This window comes from Cajanus cajan, chromosome 2, assembly GCF_000230855.2.
Source record: "Cajanus cajan strain Asha chromosome 2, NIPB_CcT2T_4, whole genome shotgun sequence".
In the NCBI taxonomy this organism is placed as follows: Eukaryota; Viridiplantae; Streptophyta; class Magnoliopsida; order Fabales; family Fabaceae; genus Cajanus; species Cajanus cajan.
The window spans coordinates 8,214,375-8,237,569 of NC_138518.1; the positions used below are offsets into that span (position 1 = coordinate 8,214,375).

At 31.0% G+C, this 23,195-nt stretch overlaps 1 protein-coding gene across 1 annotated transcript in view; it reads right to left on the reverse strand.

Moving 5' to 3' along the window:
• LOC109797410 (UDP-glycosyltransferase 83A1) overlaps positions 1-23,195 on the reverse strand; it is a 43,291-nt gene that overhangs the window by 2,546 nt on the left and 17,550 nt on the right. The gene's annotated exons all lie outside the window — the stretch shown is intronic.

The following is a 23,195-nucleotide window of genomic DNA, read 5'->3' on the forward strand; positions in this document are numbered from 1 at the left end:
TGAAACAAAAGAGTGACTAAATTTTTTTAATTGAGTGCACAATTGATATATAAAAAAGTCTTATCATATCTAATTTTTTAATTTTTTTTTCCTTGATACTGGTATCTCTTAATTTGTCGGACAAGAGATTAATCTGCTATCAATACTTTGACCATGACTCAAAGTTCTACACACTTGAATAGTATATATAATTGCATTGAATTTGTTTCACCTTTGATCTCATCCATGAATTTTATTGGATAATTCTATATAATAAAGAAAATATTTTATAATTGTTATTCATCAATTACCTAAATTATACAATTGCAATTTAATTGTTAATTAAATTGACGTAGAAATTGCACCGAACAAACACACAGGATTACAAAACTTAAATTAACACTTATGTTATAGTTGTGTGGTGTGGTTTAATTATTATTTGTTATGTGCAAGTTTTAATTGATGTTAATTGTTAGAGTTGAGCTAATGAGTGCGACTTTATTTCAATTGAATGTATATATTGGCCTATCGGAATCCATTTATGCTTATGTAGTGCTATGTATGCAAAGATTTTTGCTACTACTGGTACAGTCACATATTGCTTGAATCTTTTAGAAATTTGTTTATTTAGAAAGATTATAGTCAAATTTTGTATTTTTTGATTTTGTTCTATATATAGAGAATTAAAAAATAAAATGATGAGGTTCCACTTGGAAATCCTCAAGAATTCCCTCAATGCTCCTCGGTTCCTTGGAAAATTGACAAGGAATGGAAGCTCCAAGAAGCACCAATGTGACTCTAGCTTGCGTCTAGCTAAGTCCGGAAGAAGGAAGAATTTCCTAGCTCTACAAGGAGAGGATCTCAAGTAGGGTAGAGTTAGGGAGGGTGACTTTCGGATAGGTAATTTCTATGGAAAGAAATCTCATCAATATATCATCCAAAAGTGTTACACAATCCGGCCATAAAGGAATTTATAGTAGAAATTAGGTTAAGGGTTTAAGTTGGGTTCACCTAGAGTTAAGTAAAACCATGGTATGGTTAACTTAACTCTAGGCGCCAAAATTTGAATTCTAAATTCAAATTTTGGTGCCAACCGGCCACCCCCTCCATGTGCTCTCATTTGGCATGTAATTAGGAGGCCATTTGAGTTGCATTTCGGATCACACCATGTGCATGTGTTGCACATGGCCGAAATGCACACCAAATGTGCTTCTAATTACATGCTAATGTAGATTCACATGTAACCTAATTAACTCTAAATTCACATGACCTCTAATGAAAATCCTACACTACAAGGCCGAAAATACAAGGCCCAAAAGAAATACAAGGCACTAAGGCCCAATCCTATTCTAACCCTAATCTAATGGGCTTGGGCTAAAGCCCAACAAAATAAAGTGATGGGCCTTTCTTGGGCTTGGGCCCACTCTTCATGCATCCTTCTTGCCATTGCTCTAGTAGTTGGGCCCTTAGCCCATGGGCCTCCTCCATCATAAAACCTTAAACCCTAATTTCAATCTCTAAAAGATATCAAAATAAATTCATAAATTTTATAAATTTAAATAATATTTTATTAGGCGCAAATTCGGAGAATAAATATTATTATAATTTTAATTATCATAAATTAGATTAGTTTTATTGTAATTGAATTTACGCAAATTAGACTAGGAGAATAAATATTATTATAAAATTAGACTATTTTTGGTAATATTTTTTATTATATAATTTTTTTTATTATTGTAATTTTTTAATTATATAATTTCTTTTGTTTATTATTTATATTTATATATTATCTATAATAATTAATTTTTAAAAATTTATCATAAAGTGTAGTGTGAGTTGTCAAAAAATGTAGTATGAGTTGTAAAAAGTAAGGGTGCTTATAAACAATTTTCATTGCAAAAATTGTAAAAGTATAGTATGAATTGCTTATGAGTGACGTAACACAGTGGAACCTATTTAAAGTGGTTGGGAGTTGCTTATAAGCAACTCCCATTGTAGATACTCTTAGATTGTATTTGAATAGTTGGGACTGGAATCCAAATTCTCACAATAATTGAAAAATGCCTAGTCACTTGAGTAATTTATATGTTTGAAATGTGTAATTTCTTTAACATTTCAAAGTTATTGAATTTTATCTTTTTTCGATCCGATGAATTTCAACATATTTATATAGTTAAGATTTTAAGAAATTGGAAATTGTGTAATTATAAAACCATGTTATGAGTGTTATTAATGATTGGTGTATGATTAGTAAGAATGCTATTTAATGATGCATTTGCTTGTTGAGTAAGTCATGATTTTGGACAAGAGAAAATTGATTCTTGTGTAATAATTGTCATGGATTGTTATAAGTTGTTACCACCAAAGTGGGACTACTTGTATTAGTCCATGAGATTTTTTTTTTTGTAATTTTGAGGAATACTTTTGATCTTTACATGTGATTTCCTATCTAAAGGGGATGGTAGTATGTTTGGGTTAAAAGTTAAAAATGGACAGAGTTATTAAGGAATGCACTAAGCTAAGGATTTGTTTGTCCAAAGGGGACAATTTTTTGAACTCATTATGTGGTCATGGATTAACCCATGTAAGGATTTGACTAAAGTTGCGACCTTAGTTTGTGCATTATACCCAAAGGTGAATGTACTATTATATTGGCCTCACAAAGTTAGTTTATTTCTCTTTAAGTTATATCTAGTCTTGTAATATATTATGATGGATTCATATTTTGTTTTAATTGTATATTTATGGGATGAGGTTATTAGAGAACATATTGATCTAGGGATTTGCAATCCAAAGAAGACGATTTTCTGAATTCATTGTGTTTTCTTTTGGCTAAGGTTATAACCATGGTTTGTGCATTCTACCTAAATGTGATTATGCTATTATATTGGCCTCACAATGTTAGCTTGTTTCACTTTAAGTTATATATTATCCTGTAATATATTTTGATGCATTCATGTTTTTTCTTGAATGTATATGTGTGGGATGAGGTTATTTGAGAACACATGGATTTAGGGGTTTGTCTAACCAAAAGAGACAATGTAACACCTTGATTTTTATAAAACTAAATTAATAATACGTGGTATTTATTTTAATATTTTAATGTGTTTATTAGAAGGATTTTTAATATTATTTAGCTATTTGATATGAGCTTTATTTATTTTTATATAAAACATATGTTATTTTTACTAAAACGGAGAAGTATATTTTTATATTATTTATCTATTTTATGTGAGCTCTATAAAGCATGATTTTTAATTAATATTTAATTATTTGATATGTGATAAATTTTTGTGAAATGTATTTTATTAAAGTTAAGTATGTGTTATTTTAATTAAAAAGGAGGAAGTTTATTTGATTATTTTTAATTATTTTATAAAAAGGAGAAGGGAGGATGTAGTGGTAATTTTGTTGTTGTTGTTGTTGTTGCTATTATTATTATTATTATTTTAAGAGGGAGTTGTCAGGAGTTATATTTCACATTCTCATTTTCTACTTATTTATCTACTACGTGCTCTAAAAACTCAAGAGAACTAGGAGGAGGAGATCTCTAGGGAACCATATGTGCTTCATCTTCTGCTCATCTAGGTAAGGGGGGGGAGTGAGAAACCTCACTTTTGGGTGTGAGAATATTTGTTGGATAGTCAGATTGACCCCTAATCCCTTGCCTAATGCATGCTTATAGGAACAGACAAATTCTGAATGTTTTCTATTTGATATTTGATGATTTTGATTTGTTCCTTGTTGGATGTTGTGCACGAATATGTAATTAATTTTGGAAATTGGTATGTTTTGATGTAGATTAGGGTGCTCTATGGGTTCTTATGGGAAACCCTATGAGAAACAATTAGGGATATGATCATTTGTCAAGAATTGAAGTGTTTAATGTGAAATTGAGTATGAATTCATGTGCTAGAAGTTATTTGAAGAGATTGTATTGATTGGATTACATGAATATGTGTTTTAATGTGAAAATTGAGTGATTGCAAAGTTTGGAATCATAGTTCACGTTGAGGGCACTAGGCGTAAATTCATGGGTTGGGCAGGAAAGTTGAGTCGGACTCAGGAAAATTGTGCTGGGTGTAGGAAAATTGCATCGGGTGTAGGAAAGTCACGCTGAGCGCGTGTGAAGCTACACTGAGTGGATTTCTCTGCTTTAGGCATGGAATTAAATTTTTTGAGCACGTTTGGGGCGTGCCAGGCATGTTGCTCTGCTTTTGGTGCGACATTTAATTTTCCAGGCGCGAGATGGGGTGCGCCAGGCATGACCCCTACTGATGTCTACATGTTTTCTCATGTGTTTGGAGGTATGAATTGTATGTGAGCTGTTTTGTATTGATTTGATATGAATTATGTGTTCTTATGAATGTTATGATGAAGAGAATCCTTATGTATGTCACCTTATGAATATGATTATGAGAAATGTGAAATGTGAACAAGTGACATGAGACATGATATGATATGACAAGTGAAATGTTGAGTCCATGGATTTGTGAATGTGTGACATGCATCATATCCATTTATGTGATGGGATACGATATGGAGTACACCGTTAAGGAAGGCCCTTCAGGTGAAACATCACTACAAAAAAAATTGGATTTAGCGACCACCAAAATCGGTCGCTAAATTGCTAAAATCGGTCGCTAAATTACTAAAATCGGTCGCTATTTTCCTTAGCGACCGAATTTAAGTAGTCGCAAAAACCCTAGTCGCAAAGCTATATAGCGACCAAAAAAATTTTGGTCGCTATTTAGCGACCGAAAATTTTGGTTTAGCGACCAAAAGTTTTGGTCGCTGTTTAGTGATCGAAAATTTCGGTCGCAAAATGGTTGCAATGATTTTGGTCGCTGATGTGTATGGGGACCAAATTAGTGACCGAATAAATCGGTCGCTAAAGATTTATTTTTTATTTTATTAAATTTTATAGACATTGCAAATTCGGTCACTATGAAATACTCATATTTGGCCTCTCAAGGATTTTATTTCACAATACTTCACTTTTCAGCATGTTTTGTCCTTAATTACACACTTTTTGGGAAACTTCCCAGAAGGTCACCCATCTCTATATTACTTCAAGTCAAACACGCTTAACTGTGGAGTTCTTATGAGATAAGCTACAGAAAGGCATATGCATATTGTCAGTATAGGTAGTACAAATTAATTCATTTAAGTCATCCTCAAATATACAATCTCATACTTATACTATCTTTGGATCCCTCTCATTTCGGTGTATCTGAACCGTTATAAAAATATAAAAATATATTTAATAATTATATTACCAATAATAATAATAATTATATTATATTTAATTAATCTTTATTTATATATATTTACTTTTATAATTAACAATCTACTTATTTCTATTTAAAATTAATATTATGATACAATTTAAATTATCTATTATAAATTTAAAAATTTAAATAATAATTTTTATATTTTAAAATGAGAAGGGTTATAATAACACTGGTATAACTTTTACTAAGTATTACATTGTTCAATAACTTTATATTAAATGTGAATTTTGTAAATCCAACCGTTAAATTAAAAGTTCATATCACTTTATATGTTTATATCAAGTTTTGTTAAAATTGAACAACAACTTGAAGGTAATCAAAGTGCTCATATTTTAATATATTTTGAAATGTATATGTTACGTCAATTTTATTTTACAAAAATGAAGTATCAAATCATCTTGAGTTCATATAAAATTTTGTATATATGATCTAAGAGTAAAAAACTTTCAATCTAACGGTTGAATTTATAAAATTCACATTTAATATAAAGTTATTGAGCGATGTAATAATTAGTAAAAGTTACACCTGTGTTATTATAACACTTCTCTTTTAAAATATTATTTTTATAAATTAAATTTTAACATTTTGAACAAATTATTAATTAACTTAATATATTTATTCATCTTAAATCTAAGATATAAAATTAAAAAAATGTATTTATCCTTGTTATATATATTTTCTAATTATCAACCATTAATAAAATACTAATTTAAAATCTTATTAAGTTATATCATAATATTTTCATATCAAGTTTAAAACCAGATATTAGTTATAAAATATGTTAATTTGCATTAGAATTTTATTTCAACATGAAACTTTAAAATAAATGTGTGAATAAAAAAAATTCTGTTAAAACAATCACGTATTCTATTTGATAGAGAAAAAAGCAAGGAAACACATTGTGATGTATTAAAAACTGATCAAAAAGAACCAGAGGGTGGTTTGCCCAATTAGTTAAGGGGGAAGACTTAATATTTTCTCCACGTAAGTATGTGTGTGGATTCGAGCTCTACTGCCAGCAATTTTAACCTTTTTAAACAAAGTAGGTGTATTTGTAATAAAAAGGAGGTGTATATATCATAAGTTAAATACTATGAATATCTATGAGTAAATTAAAATCAAAGGATAATAATTTTTTTAAATTACTAAAAAATATTTCATTTTATAATTGTTTCACAAATTCTTACTAATTTTTGTATAAGTCAATTGCTTTTAAACAATGAAACTAGCACGATTATATCAATTGAATTGAATGATTAAGCCTAACTTTTAAAATAACAATTGAAATAAAATAAGATTCATGAAAATAATTTCAAAATATATTAGGTAAATAGTTTTTATATATAATAAAATTAAAGACAAGGATTAAAATAATCAATAGAGTTAATGTAATATTCATTTATAAATATTTAAATAAATTATAAGTAGCAAGGTATTATTTAATTGATGTTTAAAATAAAATATTTTATAATATCTAAATGAATTGATTTTTTTTCCCTTCAAAAAAAAAAATGAATTGATTTTTAAGATAAACTATTATATACATATTTAATTAATATAATTTTAAAATATATATGTATAATTAGATATATTTTAAATAAATAATTTTATATTAAAAATTAATTTATCATTAAACAAAATAAAAATATTCCAAAATATGTTGTTGTTGAATCAGTTTCCCATGGTGGGATCATATTCATATATAATAATAGAATCATGTCTCCTCAAAAAAGCGATATCTACTCCAAAGTACTACGAGCATAATCGAAGATAGATGGTATAACGTATTTTAAGTAATTGATCTCATGTGTTATTGGTGTATATATTTATATATATAATTTATTTTATAATTTTTACTTATTAAACTAATGGAACATTAATTATATTTTATCAATTTTAGATTTGTTTGATAAATTTTTATTAATCCTTATATAAGCCAATTATTTTTAATTTAATGGAACTAACGTGTTTATATCAATTGAACTATATGTTTAAGTCAATTTTGAAAATAATAATGAAAATAAAATAAGATTTATGAAAAGAAGTTTATTTATCTTAACTAAATTGGAAAGCACAATAAATTATGTATTTTCATATTATCTAATAATGTAATAAAATATTAAGCATGGTAAAAGAGAAATAAATTTCTCAAGAGAAAAATAAATAAATTTTCTAGATAAATTATTATTTAAATTAGTCTATTTTTTAAAAAAAGATTCAATTAAAAAGATTATTATTTAATTTTCATTTATAGCATTTTGTTTCTCATTTTTTTATACATCATGATATATTAGTTATCTATTTTAAATTATATAATGTGTATTATTTTAAAAAACAAATTAATTTTATTGGGAGGGTATTGATTTTTATTTCTTATCATTAATATTTTTATCATTATAAAAATAATATTATATATTTTTATATTTGCTTTCATTTAAAAAAAATATTTCTAATTTTTTTAAAAAATTTACATTTAGCGACCATTTTAATTTGGTCGCTAAAATTATTAAAAATAATATTTTTTTTAGCGACCTATTTTAATTTGGTCGCTAAAATTATTATGAATAATAATTATTTATTTATTTTTTAGCGACCGATTTTAATTTGGTCGCTAAAATTATTATAAATAATAATATTTTTTTAGCGACCGATTTTAATTTGGTCGCTAAAATTATTATAAATAATAAAATTTATTTTATTTTTTTAGCGACCGTTTTTAATTTGGTCGCTAAAATTATTATAAATAATAATTTTTTTATTTTTTTAGCGACCAAAACCGTTCCGTCGCTATTTTAATCAACAATTATTATTTTAGCGATCGATTTAGCGACCAATTATTTGCCACTAAAAAATTCGGTCGCTAAATTGGTTGCTAAATAAAATTTGCATCCAAATCAAATTCGGCTGCTAATTATGTCACTACTAGCGACGAAAAAAATCGGTCACTAATTTCGGTGGCTAAATTGACTTTTTTTTTGTAGTGCATCTCGGAGGAGTCTTAGGGGATAATGTGATTTGGAAGGCCCAATTTTTTCCGTTTGTGTGCATGGGACGTATCTTGTGCGGCTTTGCTATCCTAACGAGACCCTAACAATATATCTTTCTAGTTGAGAGTGCATAGGTTGAGCCCTGCATATACTCCTATACTACTCTAGGTATGTTGCTTTGGCAACATACCACGTGATATGTGATGAGATATGTGACTAGCGTCATATGCATGCATTTATGAGTCGAGTCCATGACATCATTGCATGATAAGTGAATGTGAATGTGCATGTGTTTTAATGTATTTATAACTCAAGAGTTGTGTTTGGTTATGTGTAACTTGCATAGTATTTGTTATGATTGTGTGTGTGTTGCCTAACATTTATTTCTACATCTAAATCCAAGTGAGATGTTTCTCACTCCCTTGTTTCCTTATGTGTATTTTTATTGTGTTGTAGGTGATCGTCAGCATGAGAATGTTGATGATGAGGTTTAAGTCTCATTATGGGGTGTGCTATGATAGGACATGTGATATCGAGGCTTAGTTAAGATTAATTTAGAATGTTACTCTTGTTAAATTGCTTAAAAGACCTTGATTTTATTTGTTTTTTTGTAATTTTTTTCATTTAACTATGATTTATGATTTATGAATGTGAGCTCTTTAACCTTATGTGGTTAGAGACTTGGATTTTATTTATGAAGAATTTTATTTATCTCTATTTATTGTATAATTGTATGTGTAGGGTAGAGGGTGTCACATATAATCTTCTAAACTCATTATATGTTCATGGATTAACCCATATGAGATATTGGTGAAGGTTGTAACCTTGGTTTGTGCATTCTGCCCATAGGTGATTGTGCTATTATATTGGCCTCACAATGTTAGCCTGTTTCACTTTAAGTTATATCTAATCTTGTAATATATTATGATGAATTCATGTTTTGTCTTAACTATATATTTATGGGATGAAGTTATTGAAGAACACATTGATCTAAGGGTTTGTCTACCTAAAAGGGACAATCTTTTGAACTCATTGTGTACTCATGAATCATCCCATTTGAGGTTTTGGCTAAGGTTAAAACCTTAGTTTTGTGCATTCCACCCCCCTCATGGGAGTCCAGCGCCCTCGCTGGCACACCGGCCCGGGTCCAGGCTCTGATACCAAATGTAACACCCCAGCAACCCGCATGTGGATATTGTCCGCTTTGGCCGCAGCCCTCACGGTTTTGCTTCTGGCAATGGCACTCATGCCACCCCAAAACGCGTCCACACAAGGAAGGTATCCACACCCATATATATGGCATGCTTCGTTCTCCTTCCTAACCGATGTGGGACTTCACACACAATTTTAGCTTGTATCATTTAAAGCTATACCTTGTCTTGTAATGTAACCCAATGCATTCATGTTTTGTCTTAATTGTGTTTTTCTAGGATGACATTATCAGAGAACATATTGAGCTAGGGGTTTGTTTGTCCAAAGGTGACAATTTTTGAATTCATTGTATGCTCATGAATTAACTTATTTGAGATTGTTATTGAGGCTGTGACTTTGGTTTGTGCATTTTTCCCAAAGGAGAATGTGATCTTACATTGACCTCATTATTGATATTTGATATGTCTTGTGTTATAACTTGTATTATATTTTCTTATTGAACCTTGGCCGGGTGATAGTGATTTTGCAACCTACACTTTTCTATTGTTAAGAGCATTTAAAATTTTGGAGAATCATTGATGGAAGAGCTAAGACCAAGAAGGGTGAAGGTTGATCCATAAGAGAGCTCACACACTTGAAGACCATTTGGCCTTTAACTAGGTCCATGGTTACGAGGCTAGAGGAGGCTTCTACAGAGGAGGTACTTCTCAGACCTATGCTCAATATGATCATTGAGTATGATTCCTCTTTTTAGTCTCATAGTCTCTATTGTACATACCTTGTATAGTTTAAGTTCTTGTACCTTGTATATGATAGATACTTGTATAGGTGTATTTTGCCTTTGTATTAGTAAGACACTTTTTCCTTTTCTTATAGGTCATTCCTTTAGGATTTTAGGTTATGTTGTTTGGGGACTTTTTCTCCATTTAACCTTGTATTAAGGGTCATTGATTCTCATATTTTTAGTTGTAGAATTAGGGTGACAAATAGTAAAGTGTGTAGGTGAAGCTAGCAATTGGACCTGTAGTGGGCCTAGGCTAATTTTTACATATTGGGCTTGTTTTGATCCATTTAATTCAAGGAATTGATTTTGCTAGGTCTCACCCTCATTAGGTGAACCTAACTAAACCAATTCCAACATTTTTGGATTGGATTAAGTGAAGGAAAACAAGATGGCCACCTAGCTCTTCTAACATCTCCCACACACTTGGTTAGCTTGTGCTACAAGCTTATAACTTGGCTTGCTTCATAAGCTTTGAAGCTTAGCTTGTTCCAAAAGCTTCCAAGTTACTAGATCGGTTATCTTGAGTGTAAGATGTCTAACCATGGTTCTCCTTGAACCATAGTTAGCCTAGCTTGCACCACAAGCCACCTCCTCACTATATAAGTATTTTTCTTCACTTTGTAAACACTTTTGATGCATATATTGAGAGAATTCCGAAATTACCTCTGAGTTTTCTCTCTTCCAAAAGTCCCAAACCTCTTTGATGTCAATCTATTTCTCTTATCCTCTTCATACAAGAGTGTGCTGAGATTTGAAGCGGCTAATCTTCTTCCAAGGAGTGGCGCCACTTGAAAGTGTTTTTCACCTTCTAAGGCGAACCTTGGAGCTTCTACCTCCATTGGAGGCTTCAACAAAGCTTAAGGAGAATCAAAGAGCCTAAGATCTAGGGAGGAACTAGAAGAGAAACCAATAACAATCCGATTTCCTCTCAAGTTTTCCATCATTTGGTATCAAGAGCTAAGTCTCCTTGGTAAATTCTTTCTTAAGCTTTTCTTTCAATTTTGTTTGGTCAAAACATGTGATATTGTGTCTAAATTTGTTTCCACTTGTTTGTTCCTTTATTGTCTTGTGTATTGTGTGCCTTGAATTGTTTTTGTGTCACAACTACAAATCTATAGAACAATTCACTATGTCTTGCTTGTTTTGATTCATACACCACTTCTTGTGAATCAATCTTTGTGTGTGCCTTTAGGTATTCTCTGTATGTGCTTTTTAATGTTTTGGGTTTTCTTTCATCTTTTCTTGGACTCCTAATAATTCGGTTAAAAGAAAGAAACTCCTAAAAGAAACTAGACTAGAAAGCATTTTTCATTTCTTAATCTCCTAGTTTTGTCTTAGAGTCATGTGTAGTTGTTTTACTTGTTATTACATCTCTTGTGTGCCTTTTTATTTTTGAATCTAAATACATTTGTCTCTATTTTGTTGTGATATCATTGCTAACTGGACATGTAGTAATTCTAGATGTGCTCATTGAATGATTCCTATGCATGTTATTAGACCTAACATGTTCTAGAGTCAATTTTTTTGTGAACCTCAATCGCTAATTGTGTAACACCCTCTACCCCAACATACATATACAGTAATTATAAAAAAAATAGAATTTTTCATCATTTAATAATAAGGATGCACATGCATGGACACGAACTTCACATTATCATGCATGTGGCGCCAGTAAAACATCACATGGCATATTGCCGCTAGCAATACACGAAGAGTAGTCTAGGAGTACATGCCGGGTCACACCCTCTGCGCACTCTCACTAGAAGGATATACTACCAGAGTCTCGTCAGGATAGCTAAGCTGCGCAAGATACATCCCATGCACACAATGGGGAGACTGGGACTTCCAAACCGAGCTATCCCCAAGGACTAATCCCCAAAGCTTTTACACTAGGGGGCCTTCTATGGCGGTGTATTCCATATCGTACCCTTAAAACACTTATGCAAATGATGCATGTCAATCAAGACTCTATGCATTCTCATATCACATTATCATTTCCCATGGTCATTGTTATGTCGTTTGGCAAGTGTACCAAATCGTATAAGTAGTTCAATGAAAGTATGAGTATCGTCTCCCAAGGGACTTGCGCAACACTTTGCAATTTCACTTGTTATACTAACTAAGCTACCAAAAAGCAATAAGAGTTTGATTTGCTGCAGTAAATAATGTAAACAAGCAATAACAATTCTTTTTGGAATTTTGGTAAACACTTAGAGTGCAAAACTTGATTCTAATGCAATATTAATAAATTATTGGGGTTTGACTTCACTAAACCTTCCTCTCATGCTTATCACTAAGTTCACAATAGTTATTATTCAGAATTTATCAATCACTCTCAAAAGTAACCAACCCTAATCTCTTACAAGTTGGCATCTAAGTTGCTAGCTTAAACTATCAATCTCTTGCATAGTTTAACCTAGAAACCAGCTTTAAAAACAAGAGCTTAAGAAAGACCAATGGCATTTACTCTATCTCTAGCAATAAGCACCATTAGCTGCTCTATTTCAAGTCAAAGGTTTAAAATCATTTCTCAATCTCTTAAAAACCTTAAGTTCAAGTTAAGGGTGATCAAGCCATAACAAGCATTATGCACAGAAAAGGAGCAATAAAACTGAATAACAACTTAGATTGATAGCTTAGAGTTTACACATGAGAATGGGTTTAGTTACATCAAACCCCAACAAGGGTGAGTTTAGCTACACATAGACATGTAGAACTCTACAAATGATGAAGAAAGGAAGAAGCTTGATCTTGAAGGTCCTAGAGCTCTCCAGCCGCCACACAAAGTCCAAGAATGATCCTCCCTACTTCTCTCTTCGAAAATCCCACTTTTAGGTCATAAAAGCTTTTGTTTTATGTGAATAATGACATGTCAGCACAATCCACGCTAAGCCTCAGTTCCACGCTCAGCGTGAGAATCAAAATTCTGTTCCAGGGATTCTCTGCCATGCTGAGGCTAAGCGTGGATCTGGGGCTTAGCCTGGGAACTTAACCAAAAATTCCTTCAACTTCAAATTCACCACTTTGTGCTTGACTTCCTTCCTTCTTTCCTAGCTTTCTCCTAAACTACAAAACAACAACCAAATACTTGTAAGTTACCTAAAAACATGATTCAAAAACAAAATGTGATCACCTAACAATTTAGATATGTTTTGAGTTAAAAACAAAGTCTAAAGCAAGGAAAATTGATATAAGTGCTTCAAACTAGGCCATAAACTTAACGAAATCATAGCACTTATCAGTCATATCACATCATCGCATTTCGTCATCATATTTCATTATCACATTTCATATCCCATGTCTCAATCACATTTCACTTTACATCATCATATTCACAAAGCCTCCACAGAGTACTTTAATTTATATCAAAACTCGTTTATTTATAAAATTAAATACATATTTTTACATCTCATCAAACAAGGAATATAACAGAAAAATCAGAAATCAAAACAGAAAATATTTCATATTTTGCCTATTTCTCATAGGGTTTCCCGCAGGAACCCATAGAGCACTCTAGATCATATTAAAACATATTTATTTTCAAAATTAACCACATACTCATGCATCACATCCAACAAGGAACACCACAAAGTAATCAGAAGGCAAAATAGAAAACATTCATATTTTGCCCGTTTTCTCATACGGTTTCCCATAGGAACCATAGAGATCTCAAGTCATACAATTAATTGCATATAAGAAAAATAATAAGCAAAACAGATACAATTGGGAGAAACCCCTCATACATGAGCATACATAAAAATACAGCAAACACAGGATTTGGGGCCAATCCCACTACCCAGCATACAATCCCACACCCAGAGCGAGGTTTCTCACTCCCCCTTACCTGGATGAGCAGAAGACAAAGGTGTGATCTAAGGTCGTTCCTGAGTACTCTTCCTTAGAGCTCTTTGTTTCTCCTTTTTTTTTCCTAACCCTTCAGAACGCAAATGAGGTAGATAGGGTTAACGCTACCTGACTCCTTAAAATTAATCCATTGGGCTGGGTCAACCCAACCCATTTTCCTTCTCTTCTAACCCATTTTCCTTCTCTTCTAACCCACTTCTCTTTTTCCTCAAAATAATTAAATAAAATAAATACATGTATATTATAAAATATTTTTCCTCTATAATAATAATATATTTCTGACCCAAAATATAATAATATAATTTCAATAACAAAATATCATATAAAATCAACATTCTCTTAAAACATATAAATATTTATTTAAATATGCTAATAAAAAATACTTATTTAATACGTACAAAATAATTGTCCAAAACAATAATTATTTAAAACGTACAAAATAATATTCTTCTATAATTATTAAAATAATTATGACCAAATACCATATAATAATAATTATTATTATTATAATAATAATAATAACTTTATTGAAAACTGGGGTGTTACAATTCTCCCCTCCTTTTAAAAATTTCGTCCTCGAAATTACCTGAAGTAAATAAAAATGGATATGTCTCCTGCATTAGACTTTCTAATGTTCCACCTTAGGCTTTTGGAATACTACACACAAGTCCACAACTTTCTCTACTCCTGTCTTCACCTTAGACCACCACGCTTCCGCTACGTCACTCTCATACATCCTCCTAAGGTCCTAATCCATCTAATAGCTCCTAAGTGAATACTAAGAGTACTCTTATTGCCTTTTTCTAAGATCATCTTCCTTATTATTAGACACATAGATTCTATCCTGAAACCACAAAACACCATCAACTTCCACTCGAAAAGGGCTATCTATACCCTTACCAATCCTCTCCACTTGGTTCACTAAGAAAGGATCTAACTCTTAGGCTCCTCTAATCTCATCCATTAATTCACTAGTCACCTTCGACATACTCAATTCAATGCTTCTAAGGGTAAGCTCACAAATCAAGCTTAAATCTCTAAACTCTTCAATCAAATTTAACCTTTAAATCATCAAAATGATAGATGAAAGATCATCCTACTCAAGGCATCTGTCACCACATTGCCTTTACCTAGATAGCATCTGAGATTAAAATCCTAGTCCTTAAGAAATTCCAACTATCTCTTTTGGTCAAAAGATATTTAAGACTCTAACAATCACTAAATACCTCAAGCTTAGAATCATATAGGTAGTGTCTCCAAATCTTAATGTAATATCATAACTACTAACTCATAGATAAGGTAGTTCCTCTCATGAATTTTCAATTGCCTAGAAACATAAGCTACTACCTTTCCTTCTTGCATCAACAATGCATCCAAATTCATCTTATAAGTACTACTATATACCACAAAAGGCTTACTAAAATCCAATAATATTAACACTAGTCAATCTTGCCTTAAGAGTTGGAACTACTCTCATACTTACTATCCCACATAAAGAGAATACTCCTCCTAGTGAATGTAGTTAAGGGCAATGCTATCTTAGAAATTTCTTCAATAAATCTCCAATAATAATAAGCTAACCTCATAAAACTCTTATCTTCACTAACTGGCTTAGATATCTCCCCACTTAAACACAACTTCTACCTGAGACAGATCCATGTTTACCTCAACTGGAATTTACAGGAACTAGAAAACTTATCTCATACAATAAAAAAATAATAATAAAATAAAATAAAATAAGATAAAATAAAATAGTAATACTTAGATAACTTAACATACAACCGTCTTGAATATATCTCCACCCTCAACTACAATATGATCATATCACACCCTAAGATCAATCTCACTAACCACACGACATTCACCAATTGATCCCTAAGATCATCTATCCACATATCAACATACATGCATATTAAATCATATTAGAATACCTACTTTAAACCTTCAAATATACCATCCATAAGCATGTACATGAACAACCCTTACCACATAGCATCATACAATCTTAAACAACCTCTCAATCCACATGAAAACACCTCAAAACATCTTAACAAAATCAATTCTTATCCTTGCATTGCCTACTAACCCAAAATCATTATTACAGCCTACTTCTCCTTTCAACAACTATCAAAGAAAATAACACACAGAGAGTTATACTCATCCAAATGATCTCAAACCTATCTCAAACAAAAGTTAAGAGAATAAGCTACAACTCCTATGAAGACATAAGATTCTAAAAAGATCATCTTCTTAGCTAAAAATCTCAAAAACCGCAGCAGATATACTCAGCACTTACAGCTAGACCTTTGATCACCAAAGTAGCTATAACTAGAGTTATAGACCTCCTTTTTACCTGATTCCAGTTCCATTGGAAAGATAACGTCCAAGGCTACAACTTTTGTGAAGACCATAAAATCTAAATCTGTCAATATGGTACTCATAATGGAACAACAAGACTGCAGCGAAAATATCCTCTACACCAAACAGCAATAGTATATCAATATATCTAAGCCCACAGAAATACCTCAACCCTTCCAAACTCACACCTCAACTTCATATTCAAGCTTTCCACTACAATCTTAAACCAAAACAACTCACATATTCAGTATAAAATGCTTTTAGAAAATAAAATTCACATGCTACCTAAACCATAAAAGGTCAACATGCAACCATCAAACTCTAGAAATCATCAACACTTCAATCACTCCTTAAGAATACCAAAACTCCAATTCTCAACATACATCATCCTTAGATTCAATCGCTACAACTATAGCTTTAAAAAATTCCACCAATCGTAAACTCTTAATACACTAAAAACAATCAATGTCTTACCCAAGTCTAAGGCCTCAATAGTTCCTATAATATTAGCACAATATCTCGTCTACCACTACTCGCACATATGCTTGCAACACAAGCGATATCACTCAACCACTACTTCTTCCGTAAGCAAGAAGTATCAAACAAATAAGCAATCATAAGAATGAAGAAGAGCGGTCATAATGGTATTAGCTAACACTATCATGACTATCATTCCTCTAATTACAAAATAACTTAACAAGAAGAACATCATCATCATCAAAGCAAAACATTATCAAAGTACACAACAAATAAGACACAATCAGAGTACACAACAGAATCACGATAAGTACATAACTCACGGCCGATTGGATCGACCTGCTCTGATACCACTTAATGTAACACCCTCTACCCCAACATACATATACAGTAATTATAAAAAAAATAGAATTTTTCATCATTTAATAATAAGGATGCACATGCATGGACACGAACTTCACATTATCATGCATGTGGCGCCAGTAGAACATCACATGGCATATTGCCGCTAGCAATTAATGTGACACCCTCTACCCCAACATACATATACAGTAATTATAAAAAAATAGAATTTTTTATCAATAAAAATCAAATTTCCAACCACGTAAGGGTAAAGAGTTCACATTCATAAACTTAATCCAAATAACATGCCAGTAAAATTACAAAGAAATAGAACTGAATTTTCCAAAATAATTTAATAAGAACATTTTAAACTAATCCTATGTATGTCCCGATGTCACATGTCCTATCAGAGCAAAACCCAACATAGAAGCCTAAGCTTCATCACCAACGTCCTCAGCCTCACGCTGATGATCACCTGTATATCAAACAAGAGAAACAACGCAAAAGAAGGGAGTGAGAAACATCTCACTCTGGCTCACGATGTAGGAACGCACACCGGATAACCAAACACAAACAATACAGTTTCCTCATAGATCAATCAACAACAATAGTTTATTCAATCATCCAAGTCATACAAATAGTAATTTATCATCATTTAATAATAAGGATGCACATGCATGGACACGAACCTCACATTATCATGCATGTGGCACCAGTAAAACATCACATGGCATATTGCCGCTAGCAATACACGAAGAGTAGTCTAGGAGTACATGCCGGGTCACACCCTCTGCGCACTCTCACTAGAAGGATATACTACCAGAGTCTCGTCGGGATAGCTAAGCCGCGCATGATACATCCCATGCACACAATGGGCGAGACTGAGACTTCCAAACCGAGCTATCCCCAAGGACTAATCCCCAAAGCTTTTACACTAGGGGGCCTTCTCTGGCGGTGTATTCCATATCGTACCCTTTAAACACTTATGCAAATGATGCATATCAATCAAGACTCTATGCATTCTCATATCACATTATCATTTCCCATGGTCATATCACATCATCGCATTTCGTCATCATATTTCATTATCACATTTCATATCCCATGTCTCAATCACATTTCACTTTACATCATCATATTCACAAAGCCTCCACAGAGCACTTTAATTTATATCAAAACTCGTTTATTTATAAAATTAAATACATATTTTTACATGTCATCAAACAAGGAATATAACAGAAAAATCAGAAATCAAAACAGAAAATATTTCATATTTTACCTATTTCTCGTAGGGTTTCCCGCAGGAACCCATAGAGCACTCTAGATCATATTAAAACATATTTATTTTCAAAATTAACCACATACTCATGCATCACATCCAACAAGGAACACAACAAAGTAATCAGAAGGAAAAATAGAAAACATTCATATTTTGCCCGTTTTCTCATAGGGTTTCCCATAGGAACCCATAGAGATCTCAAGTCATACAATTAATTGCATATAAGAAAAATAATAAGCAAAACAGATACAATTGGGAGAAACCCCTCATACATGAGCATACATAAAAATACAGCAAACACAGGATTGGGGGCCAATCCCACTACCCAGCATACAATCCCACACCCAGAGCGAGTTTTCTCACTCCCCCCTTACCTGGATGAGCAGAAGACAAAGGTGTGATCTAAGGTCGTTCCTGAGTACTCTTCCTTAGAGCTCTTTGTTTCTCCTTTTTTTTTTCTAACCCTTCAGAACGCAAATGAGGTAGATAGGGTTAACGCTACCTGACTCCTTAAAATTAATCCATTGGGCTGGGTCAACCCAACCCATTTTCCTTCTCTTCTAACCCACTTCTTTTTTTCCTCAAAATAATTAAATAAAATAAATACATGTATATTATAAAATATTTTTCCTCTATAATAATAATATATTTCTGACCCAAAATATAATAATATAATTTCAATAACAAAATATCATATAAAATCAACCTTCTCTTAAAACATATAAATATTTATTTAAATATGCTAATAAAAAATACTTATTTAATACGTACAAAATAATTGTCCAAAATAATAATTATTTAAAACGTACAAAATAATATTCTTCTATAATTATTAAAATAATTATGACCAAATACCATATAATAATAATAATTATTATAATAATAATAATAATAACTTTATTGAAAACTGGGGTGTTACAAATTGTTTCTTAGCAATTTAAGGTCAGAAATTCCTTGTGTCTTTTGTGTGCTTATTTTGAAAAAACAAAACAGAGTAAGAAGTGTATCAAAAATGAAAATCAAAAGTGTACAAAAAGAAGAACAAACTAGTAGCAAAACTAGTAACGATTGTGATTGAAATTTTACTTGTACACATACACTTCTTATTCCTCTTTTCTCCACCACTTGGAAACCTCTTTTATAATTGTTTGGCATATTTTTTTAAGTTCTCATATTTAGTATAAAAAAAAGAAAAGAAAGAGCCAAGAAGGCAACAAAAGAAAAAGAAAAGAAAGCAAAAGCTAGAAAAAGGAAATTGAAAAACAAAGAAGTATTAGAAGCACTTGCCCTTAAAATTTTTTGTGTGATTTTTCTTGAGGTTTAATTGTTGTCTAGTGGCTGGAAAAACATTTATAAATACTCAAAATAATAGCACAAATTTTGTTTTGAATTTTTAATCAACTCTAGAGTCATTCCTATTACTATTTCTTTGAGTGCTAGTGATGAAATTGTCCCTTAATTGTTGCTTTGTGTCTTTCTTTGAGTTTGTCACAATAATTCCTATTTAAGTTTAGCCTCTTCTAATTGTGAATTTTTAGTTTTGATTTTATTGGACTCCACATTCTCTTGATGGTTGTTAAGTCTTGGTGAAATTAGTCCATTTTCAAGTCATCACACTTGGAAATGAGTGGATAATTGAGACATATTGGATTCATCTCAAAGAGGCTACAACTTGAGGAAGATTGAGGTAATAAAATCCTTGAGTGAAACACATTAGAAAGACTCACTTGTTTTTCTCAAGATTACAAAAGATATTTTTCAATACCTAATGAATCAAATATCAAACTATGGCTGATCACTCCACAACAATAATTAAAAGAAGAAACAAAATATTAACATTAAAATGGAAAGACATATATTATACCGCTCAATAACTTTATATTAAATATGAATTTTATAAATCTAACCATTGAATTATAACTTCATATAAATTTATATGTTTATATCAAATTTTGTTAAAATTGAACAATAACTTGAAGGTAATCAAAATATTCATATTTTACTATATTTTAAAATGTATATATTATGCCAATTTTGTTTTATAAGAATGGAGTTTCAAATCATCTTGGATTAATATAAAATTTTATATATATGATCTAAGAGTAAAAAACTTTCAATTTAACAGTTGGATTTATAAAATTCACATTTAAGATAAAGTTATTGAGCGGTGTAATACTTAATAAAAGTTACACCGGTGTTGTTTGAACCCTTATATATATATACATATATATGTCTTTCCATTTCAATGTTAATATTTTGTTTCTTCTTTTAATGATTTTTGTGGAGTGATCAACCATAGTTTGATATTTGATTCATTAGGTATTGAAAAATAGTTTTTGTAATCTTAAATTGAAACAAAATACCTAATGAAACTTGTATCTAGGGATAGAACTTGACTCACTAGTTGTCTTAAACCCTTGCTATAAATGCAAGTTTGTTTGTTAAGTAGTTAAGGAATTGATGCTTAATAAGGGAACTTAGGCTCTCTTCTAAGGAATTAGGGTTTGAGTAAACTAATGAGTTGTCACTAAAATTAAATGTGAAATAAGATTGTGTGATTACATGCATGAGAGTGAGGTTCAAAAAAATCTAATCCCAACATTAACATTCCATACCATTTTCTAATCTAATTCGTGTTCTAACTATTTGATAAAATACCAAAAAGATTTTTAATTTCTCTTGCATAATTTTACTTCTTTACAAACCAAAACTTAAATTATGGAAATATTCTTTTTTTTTTTTTAAAATTAGTTGTAAATTGTAATGATTGTCATGTATTATACAAGTCCTTAGGAGAAACAACAAAATACTTTTCACTAACTACTTGTACGATTGATACACTTGCCAAAATCGTTTAACATATGTGGTTTTATTAGATGCAATGACAACAAAATCATTATGAGTTATTATAATTTGCTTGGTTAGTGGAAGCATGAGATATGTTTTGCCTTCTCCTGTATGGATAAATCTTCTAATTTTGGATTTTAGTGACATTTTCATGTAATATGTTTTTTCAGTATAAACTTGTCATATATACACATGAAACATGACAATATTTTAGCCTAGTGTCATTAGGGTCACCATGTTGGAACTAAGACATAATATTTTTAAATTCAGTATCATTAGGACTTTATGTTGATGGTTGACACCACGTTGGAGTTGAGACATAATATTTCCAAACTTAGTCTCATTAAAACAACTACGTCAGTGGATGACACCAAATTAGACTTGAGGATAATATTTTTAAGCTTGATGTCATTAGGATCGCTATGTCAGTGGTCAACATCATGTTGGAGTTGAGACATGATATTTTTAAGTTTAGTGTTATGGGGACCACCTTGCTGGTTTTTGACACAAAGTTGGAGTTAAGGCATAAAATTTTAAATTCGGTCATTAGAACCACCATGCCAATGGTTGATGCCATATTAGAGCTGATATAATTTTATTTGAGAGCTAGGTATCATTGAAACATGATGGTTTTGTGGTAAATCGTGTAATTCCTCAAGCTTTTAGGCATTGGAGAGAAATTGAGGACTGAAAAAGAAAATGATAGTGTGGTTGTATGATCACATTGACATGTCATTTTCTTACTACACTCCACATTGATGACTAGTTGACAAAGTTTGTAATATTTGTAATCAATCAAGGTGTTGCACCGATAAGGGATATAATTGTTGTTATAGTTCAATATTGTATGAATTTTCTTGGATGGAGTCTTAATTAGGTGTTGTATCTTAAGATCGTATATTTTGTGGGCACAGTGTGAGTTATTATCTTGAGGGTCATTTTCAAAAATCGTTTAAAGTTCCCAACTAAAGAATTAATTTGGCCCAAGTGGGAGAATGTCAGAATTTCCTATAAATTTTTGTGGGCTACAATTAATTGTGAATTTTGTTTCGCAAAAAACAGACTAATATTATGATTCATCTAATAATACTTAAATCCACTGATAATGTGATCAAATATAATGGAATTTGGACATCTAATTCTAATTAGTGTGAAAAATAGTGTAGGGCTAATTAACCTTGAGGCTTATGATAGGAGGTGCTTAGTGTTAATTAAATAGTATGCCTAGATCTCTTTTGTCATCATGAAAATAAATAATTGCTCTTTAGGTTTGTCCTATTGAAAACCTAGAATATTTGAGTGTGTGATCAAGCACAAGAAAATTTGGTTTCTTGGTTGTAGACACTTTAATAATACATAGAGAACTCTCAAACATTGATCAATCACGCCTTTAACAAGTAGTTGTCTAATTTAAATTAGTGTTCTAAATGCATATAAAATGATCCTCTTGAAATATTTTTCTTACATAAATATCCATCAATGTGACTTATGAGAGTGAGTTTTGTGTTATTACAATCACAAAGTTAATTTAGCTTCTTACTGTTACATAATATTTAAAGTTATAAAAATAATTTCTTAAACATTAAAAATAGAATTAATTGGCTATATACTGTCAGTGTAAAGTTTTTTTACACTGGTAACCAATCATATCTTTTAATAGTGTCATGTCACTATTAAAAGTAAATGACATGGTACTATTAAAAGATATGATTGGTTGTTAGTGTAAAAAAACTTTATACTGATAGTGTATAAGTAATTAACTCTTAAAAATATGCTATATATTTATTTAAATTAAAAAATACTTTAAATTAATCCTTGAACATAAGTAAAAT